This window comes from Triticum dicoccoides, chromosome 1B, assembly GCF_002162155.2.
Source record: "Triticum dicoccoides isolate Atlit2015 ecotype Zavitan chromosome 1B, WEW_v2.0, whole genome shotgun sequence".
Taxonomy (NCBI): domain Eukaryota; kingdom Viridiplantae; phylum Streptophyta; class Magnoliopsida; order Poales; family Poaceae; genus Triticum; species Triticum dicoccoides.
Window position 1 is genome coordinate 19713460 of NC_041381.1, and position 8849 is coordinate 19722308.

General features: G+C 45.2%; 1 pseudogene; it reads right to left on the reverse strand.

The window, feature by feature from the left end:
* Positions 1–3864: 3864 nt before the first annotated feature.
* LOC119316556 lies at positions 3865–8614 on the reverse strand (annotated as a pseudogene).
* Between the last annotated feature and the right edge of the window lie 235 nt (positions 8615–8849).

Genomic DNA, 8849 nt, shown 5'->3' on the forward strand with positions numbered 1-8849 from the left:
CGATCGCCTCGCCTTGCCAGCGTGAGCGTGGGATCCTCCACCTCCCCACGGCTGCACAATGACAAAAGCAAACCCAATTTTTTTATTGAATCAGTTCTGAAACCCTACGAATTCCTTTTTTCTCTTCTGAAAAACAAATGGTACGAGATGTATAATTGTTGGAACATTTGTGCGAGTTTATGTTGAAACGTGTTCGTCGCCTCTGCATCTAGACAAAAATATATATCTTTCCTCCTCCAAAAAAAAAGCTCTTCTCCTCTCATCGGCGCCGCCGCCGGTCCGCCCCATCTCTAACGAGCCTCTAGGCCATGGTGGATCTATTTGGATCCGGTCTTCGTTCATCTTTGTTCTGATGTTCACAGGTTTGATCTCTGTTGTTCTTTATACCGCCATAATTGAAGATGAATAGATTGGAAATTTCTCGGGGAAAAAAAATCTTGGATAGGCTTTCACGAACAAGCGCCAATAAGAGGTTGCAACACGGCTGGAAATGGACTGTAACTTTGTTTTCGTGTTGTTAATCTCGTCATGGAGTATTTTGCTAGTCAATATAGTGCACGTTATGGGGCCCACGCACGAGGTTCCCCTGTTCTACTCTCTCACCTCTTCTATCTTAGAGCATCCTTAGCACATCCTTTAAAACCGCCACCCGTATAAGTGGAATAATTGTCGAGAAAATCACGTTATAATGGCTGAAATTGGCTGCGACGGAAGGGATATTCTCTTTTATCGCTCGGGTTTGCGGGCTCTATTCCGCGAGCTTTCGATTTCGGCCCTCAAACCGTAAATGCACACAGATGAATTGACCGTGATTTTCAACAAATAAAACATAAAAATGCCGAGAATTCAAACATGATCTTCCCACCACCACATAGTTTTGGCGGCCTTGCAACATAGTTTTTGCGCCACAACCCAAAAGACATCGCATCCGGCATCACTTCATCATCATCATCATCATCACAAGATGATATCTTCACGGCCACCATTGCCACCACTTGCCGAACCACCGAACCTTGGCACCGCATGACCTCTTCCGGCTAGCCTCCTCCTCTCCAAGATCTCCAACCTTGCCATGTCATGCCATTCTTTGGTGACATCGTCCATCTCATTTCGGTTCATCATCATGATCTTATTCTCCTCTTGAAGGAGCTTGGCCATGGATTTGTCCTCCGCGGCCTTGGAAATTCTCTCCTCAATGGCGGCCTTGCGGTCGGTCTCCTCCTTGAGTAGTTGCCACTTCTTTTACTTCTCTTGAGCCTTCTTCTCGGCCAACTCTTTTTTTGCCTCCAATGTCTTGATGACCAATAGCTCATTGGACTTGACCATGTCATCTAGCTTCTCCCGCAAGCTTGATACCTTTGTTTCCTTCTTGATCTTGTCTTTGGCCTTCTTGTTTTCATCGGGCTTGTTCTTGTTTCTTGGGCCATCGTCATCACCATTATCAATCTTGGTGAGGGCACCTCTCTTCGGTGGGGATTCTTTCTCAATCACCTTCCACTTCTCGCTATCTTTGAGAAGTTCCCAACAATGCTCTGGTTGAAATGACATTTTCATTAAAGCTTCCATGTCCTTGTACCTTTCTTGTGCAATTTTGTCCTACAAAACGGAAACAATGTCAAATTGTGCAACCGCTCCGAGTTGTACAAAATATTTACGCTTGGGACATAAAACCGAACTCACATAGTCGGCTTCGACGACACCACTTGGAGGTGTATTGCGCACTTGCGTCCAGCAAGCAGCCCAACGGCTATAAATCGGCTTGATGACATCCCAATGACCTTGAAGAGACTGAAAGATGCGTGGCGTCCGGTTGGGATACTTTGCCATCATGCAGAAGAATTGAACCTTGATCCTTTGCCAATATCGCTTCGTGGTTTGGTCGGTGCCGGCGCATGCATCAAGAGACACCGACTCCCAAGCCTTGATCAAAATTCAATCTTCCAATGGACTGTAGTTCTTCAATCATGCGTGTTTTGCTTGTGCTTCGTCGTACACCCCCTCCTCAACCTCCTCCACATCATCTTCTTCCCCGTGACCGTGCACGCCACCATCCATCTCGTTGTAGCCGTACTCGCCAATCGGTGATTGATCGATGTCGACGTTGTTGTTGTCCAAGATTTGCACGAAGTCGGCCTTCGCAAGATGGATACCAGCACTACAATTGTGCTCGACATGTCATGTACAAGCGGAATGAACTCAAATGAAAGAAGTGCGAGAAACCGAAGAATCATACCTTGCGCCCATTCCGTCGAACACCTCGGGGGCGGCAACATCGCCATCACCAGGAATGCTCGGGGCAGCTCTTGCCGGAGCAATTGGGGGAGGTGTTGGCGTGTTAGCTCTTCCCGCAAGCTCTTGCGTTTGACACCGGAAGCCTTCCCCTTCTTCGTTGGCGGTTGCGGGATCGAATTCTCATCGGACGCAACTAGGCGGGTGGGCGGGCGTGCCTTCCCAGCGGGAGCGCCGCCTTGGACGACGACTTTGCCTTGCCGCTTGCGGGGTGGCGCGGTGCAGCCTTGAACGGCGACGGGCGCGGCATGGCTGCCGACAAGATCTGCCAAAGGGGGTGGCGCGTGGATGGCGTCTGTAGTGACGACCGACGGCTGAGATGCTTCCATGCGGGTGAAGGGGCACCGGGGAAGGTGCTCCGGGGCGAGCGGAGGGAGGTGGTTGAGGCGGAGGGAGAGGGAAGCGAGAAGAGCCGCGCGGAAGAGGTGAGGCCCATGACGAATATGGGGCCCACGCACTGGGTTCCCCTGTTCTACTCTCTCACCTCTTCCATATTGCGCATGTGGTGTGGTTTTTATTTCTCTCATATTTTCCCCCATGTGGTTCTATCTTACGAAATGTTCACAAATTATGAAATTTCAAATTTCGGAAGTTCAATATGTTGGAAGGTTTTTGAAAGGTTACATTCTGAAAATTTTGGATCTCTCAAGTTTCAGCAAATGCAAGATTTCAAAGTTTTCAACCCTCATTTTTCCGCAACTTCCAAAAGTTGGAACTTTTAAAAGAAGATTGATTTCCCAAAACATCAAGTTTTAATTTCCAAAAAAAGTTGAAATCACAAAGGTCGGGTCTGCATTTCTGTGCAAGTTAGACACACATTTGTTCAAAAGTTGCCAAAAAGCGAAAGTGCTAAAAATGAAATAAAAACTGGTTCCAATTGACCAGCCAAGCCTAGCCACGCGATATAGCTGCCCCCATTGCTATCACACTCTTGTGAACCGGTTTCCTGGGTAGACATATCAAGCTTTTATAAAACCCGGGTCCTTTTTTGGAACGTGATTTCTTCTCTCTAAAAATGTGCTTAAATTCTGCTTGAAATCATTTGGATATATGTGACCTAAATTTTATGAAAATAAAAAGAACTATTCAAATATCTGTGGGCTGCAGTCAAACATTTTAGTATACGTTTTCTCCCATTTACCACGTGTCATAGCGTGATGAGCAATCAAAACTTGATGAAAAGAAAAGGTTTTGTCCAATTTAGTGAAGGTGGAGAGAGAAAACTAGAATGAGAAAAAAAAACGGGGGTGTGCAGAAAAAGCAAGAGATGTAGGAGCTAAGCACGCATCTCACAGCATGTTGGACGGCGGGTGGATGGCACCGCGATCGAAGATAGAGTAGATACAAGCAGACAGACTCCATCCACTGTGATCAGTTCTAGTACTCCCTCCGTTCCTAAATATTTGTCTTTCTAAAGGTTTCCACAAGTGACTACATACGGAGCAAAATGAGCGAATCTACACTCTAAAATATGTCTACATACATCCATATGTTGTGTCCATTTGAAATGCCTAGAAAGACAAGTATTTTGGAACGGAGGGGGTACATGGCATGACTGGCGAAAATCGGAATCAAACATTCAGCAAAAACTAGGGCAGTCCATCAGGAGATGTAGAGCAGCATGCAAAATCCTCTACAGCTAGCACTTGCAGAGCAACGGCGTCTGTAAGCGGGTTTGCCACATGGCATGTTACACTAGTATTCAGCAAAGAGTAGGGCAGTCGATAAGGAAGGAGATGTAGAGCAGCAAAATCCTCTACAGCTATCAGGTACATTGCTGAGCAGCGACGCGACATCAGGTACATTGACACCAATTAAGTTCCTTGTTAACACTTGGGGCAGCGACGACGCTAAACAGTTCAGCTCGGTGTGAAAGTTTCTTCTTAACACTCGCTCGCTACCATTAGACCTATCCACCTAGCTAGGGGGAGCAGCAGCCCCTCCCTTCCCTTCAGGGGGTGATAGATGCCGTCGACGATCGATCAAGTGAAGCGAACCCCAGCACTGCATACTAGCAACGAGAAGAGCGCACTGCAAAGGGGGAAACCACAGAATCCGAATCAGACACGACATCATATCACATGCTATGGATGAGCTGCAATGCACCACAAAATATAACTGCGTGCACTGAAGAAAGTGTGCACAAACACAGACATATGTACACATAGCACAGTGAATAACTGAATAGCCCTGCACTTTCTGGCAGTGATGTTATCATATGCTCCTGCCAGCACAGCAGGCTGGACACTGTTTTTCACAGTGACCTCTAGTACTAGATGAACAACAGAAAGCTGCCGGCCTCACTAACCAACCGAGCTGCCTTGCTCTACCAGCAAAGTCGGCTTCGAGCAGTAGCACTAAACAGTTTGCTAGTGCACGTCTGTGACTGCAACTATCAGTCATGCTTTATCTCAAGGGATTGCATGCTTGGGCGGGGAAAACGCAAGGCATGCGAGCATTGTGGCATCAACATCGTTTCATCACTCAAATGTCCAAAGGAACATGACAATTTGAAAACATGTGCGATCTAATCATGCTAAATGGAACATCTGCGGTAGAACAATACCAATTTGCTTTTCTGACATTATCTGAAGCTAAATCAGGACAAAACTATGCATTTCTCTATTTGGTTCGGTGCAACAAAAACAATCAAAGTTCCTAACAGAGTATGAAGTCCAAACAAGAGAGAAAAAAAACCCCAGATCTGGCTATTAATTCCCCTGCTTTGCATAAAAAACCTGCAAAATCCCTTGAAGTCACCACCAAATCAGGAGATATGTCTCCCAAACAAATTCTGCGACATATCTAACTAGGATTATGTGTTTACTTGCAGCACAAAATCTAAGCTAGGCAGGCATATCTACAAGGAAATTGTGCCTGCTTGACCTGAAGATACAAATTTCAGCATGTTGCTAAACCTCAGCATACTTACGGCATCAAAGAGCCACAAGTATCGTATCAAAAGTATTAATACCATATCCAGGAGCAATATTAAGTAATTGAACATCAATTAGTAGATAATATACCTCGGAAGATGTCAGATAACAACAACATACACTGAAGCAAGGAAAGCTGGAGCTACTTCTGGAAAGAGGGCCTGCCCATCTTCTTCCTCTTGCGGATATCCAAGACCATTTGCCCAGCTGGCGCATTTGCCTGGAAAGGATCAGAGCACATGTCGCTCCAATATCCAAAAATACACTGCGGGGTGACCAGCTTAGATGTTGCAGCACTGATTGCCTTGGAGAGGCCAAAGGAATCATAAACTGGAACGTAAGCCTTCAGGATGTGTAGCATCGTGCCTTCTCTCACAAACTCCTCATACACAGAACCATTCCTCTGGTGGAGAATTCCGTAGATAGTGCTGAGGGCACTCTTAGGGCACTGGATCGCCACAATGTAGGTGGGTTCGAGAAGCCTTGGCTTGGCGGCGAGCTGAGACTCGATAAGTGCTGTCCTAACCATCTCATTGAGCTGAGCAGTTGTACCTCTCACAGCTTCATCAGCACGTATATTAACATTATGAACCTCAAAGCATATGCCATGCAACTTTTCTTTTGCCAATGCGCCTTCTTTTGCCACCATGTCAAAGCCAGCCACGATAACTTTCTTCGCTAACTCCAGATTCTGTATTATATTGCACCTATTAACAATCACATTCGGGCCAACAGCATCAGGACCAAAGCACCAAATCTTATCACCGAGATCCTTATCCCAACCATGCTTAGCAAGGATCTCAGATCGTACCGCATGGTCAGTACGTGGACCCAAGCGACCATCTTCAATAGCCTCGACTAGGTTTTCATCCAAGGGGCGGGCTACCACAGACAAGCTGCATTGGATTTGCTTGTTTCTGGACTTCCTCTCCACAGGATCACAAGACTTGCGGACAGTCTCACGGAAGGAAACAACAGGCGGACTGGAAACAACAACTTCAACACCATCCATAAAGTCTTCCTGTAGATCCTTCAAGCAAATTTCCAAATGAAGCTCTCCCACTCCAGCAACCGTAAAGGTACCAGGCTCTACCTGGCTCCACAGAACCACAGGATCAGACATCGCCAGACGCTTCAAACCTTGTACAAGTTTGGGAGACTCAGACGGAACCTTGCAGTTAACTGTAACAAACATCAGAGGGCATACAGAGAGCTTCATCGCTCTGATTGGGCGTGCAACAACCTCCTTCTCGCTTGTCAGGGTAGCACTCTTTGTTATGCATGCATCCAGACCAATCAATCCAACAGTGTTACCGCAAGGAACATCCGGAACATCACATTGCTTCTTTCCCATCCATATAATGGTACGCTGGACAGACTCCACGTATAAATCAGTTGCCATGCCGGGGACATAGGAAGGCCCCATGACCCGGACCTTCATGCCAGCTGCAATCCTTCCAGAGAAGACACGACCAAACGCGAAGAAGCTGCCCACATCAGATGCTGGGACCATCTTGGAAACGTACAGAATAAGAGGACCTTCAGGATCACAATTTTTAATAGCTTCTGCGTATTTATCATCAAGGGGGCCCTCATACAGGTTCTCCACATGATATTTCTGTGCTTGTAATGGAGAGGGGAGGTGGCAGATCATCATCTCAAGCAGAGCAGTACTGGCTGGGAGCCAAGTTTGCATGACACACTTCACAAGAGCCATGCCTGTTAGGTTCTTCTCATCATCCCTCAAGTTCACCCCAACCTTCTGCAACATTCTCCACAATTCATCTTTCTGATTCTCCATGCAGGCTTGGATCATTCTCTCGATTTGATCATAGATGAACAAGACAAATCCTCTTTTACAAGTTTTGGAACGGGTCTTCTCCTTGGTCCATCTCTTTGTGGTGTGGTCATAAAAGTTGTCGCCCCAAAGATTCTTCCACACCCACCTTCGGAGCATACACCTTAGCAAAGCTAGTCAGCGTAAAAGCCCAGCCGTGTAATCCAGCAGAGAATGTCACATTTCCCTTCTCAGGGTAGAACTGGACATCTCCAAGGCGGGCGTCTCCATGTGTTGCCACAATGGTATTGGCATTCTGAATGGCATTGTTCAGAATCTGGTATGTTTGCTCACCTGTAAATTTATGCTTCACAACTTCACCTTGAAGCCCAGGAAATAATTCGTCCATCTTATTCAGACAAAGTACAGGCCTAACCATCTCACCAAGAGCTTGGCACAGCACACTTTCAGTTTGCACACAGACACCCTCGATAGAATCAATTACCACCAGAGCACCATCAGAAATACGAAGAGCAGCTGTGACTTCAGAAGAAAAATCAACGTGCCCAGGTGAATCAATAAGGTTAATCAAGTACTCCCTCCGTCCGGAAATACTTGTCGGACAAATGGATGTATCTAAATGTATTTTAGTTGTAGATACATCTATTTTTATCCATTTCTTCGACAAGTATTTTGGGACGGAGGGAGTATTTGTTCCCATCTCTCTCACCCTTGTGAGCCTTGAGTGACTCGTCATTCATTTCATACAAAAGAGAGATTCCGGTGGCTTTGATGGAAATACGACGCTCTGCTTCATCTACACGGGTATCAGTCATGGGAACATCACCAGCCTCCTGTCTAACAATCCCAGCAGCTATGACAAGAGAATCTATAAGCGTGGACTTGCCTGCAATGAGTAAATAAAATTGTAGCAGGTCATATATTGCACAATTAGAGACCACATTCGAAAAGACAGCACACACATCTTAGAAACTTTCAGGGAGTAACAAAAAAAAGGAGTTAACAAACTGGTTGATGAACATACATAAACAGGAACTAAACCGCATAATGCCACATACTTATATCCAGTAATGCAAAGTAAAAAGGTGACGTATTGATTATTGAAATAATCTCACCCATTTACTTGAGAACAACAACCAATTACATTTTGAATTCTAAAATAATCGGACCCGCTAACTGAAAGGAACAAACAAGTTAGCAACTCCTGAATTGCATTTTACTTTTCTTTGAAAATCATGTTAAAGACAATAATAAGCTAATAAGAATTCCACGTTGCCAAATTCAGACCAACTGGTATTTTAAGAGATAAAATTATAATCTAGCAAAAAAAAAGAGAGGTGTAAACATGCTATGCTGCGCAATAAAATATCACACCAACCCAAAGTAAGCAACAATTGTTAAAAAAAGAACACATAAAGTATGGACAAGCTATAGAAGACCGGAGCACATAATCGAAACATCGGTATGCAGACATACCATGGTTCACATGAGCAACCACAGACATGTTACGAATGTTATTTTTCTTGTCCATAACTTGGCGGAGGTCTGCTGCTGCGAACTGCACCATCTTGACTGCTTCTGAATGTCACGCTTGAATCTAAATTCATGTTTTGGAAGGAGGGAATTAGTTAGAAACGGATGAGATGAGAATCCAGTAGATGGATGCTTTACATGTTGAATGCTGTGTTGGAGAAGTCAGTTTCAAGAATGAAACTGGGCGCTGTGAGGCCCTTTGACAAAACAAAAATTCTCTCTCCAAATACAACACAAGTGTGGTAAAAACAGTGAATCACAAACTTGAAACAAGGAAAGAAAATGTATTCGAC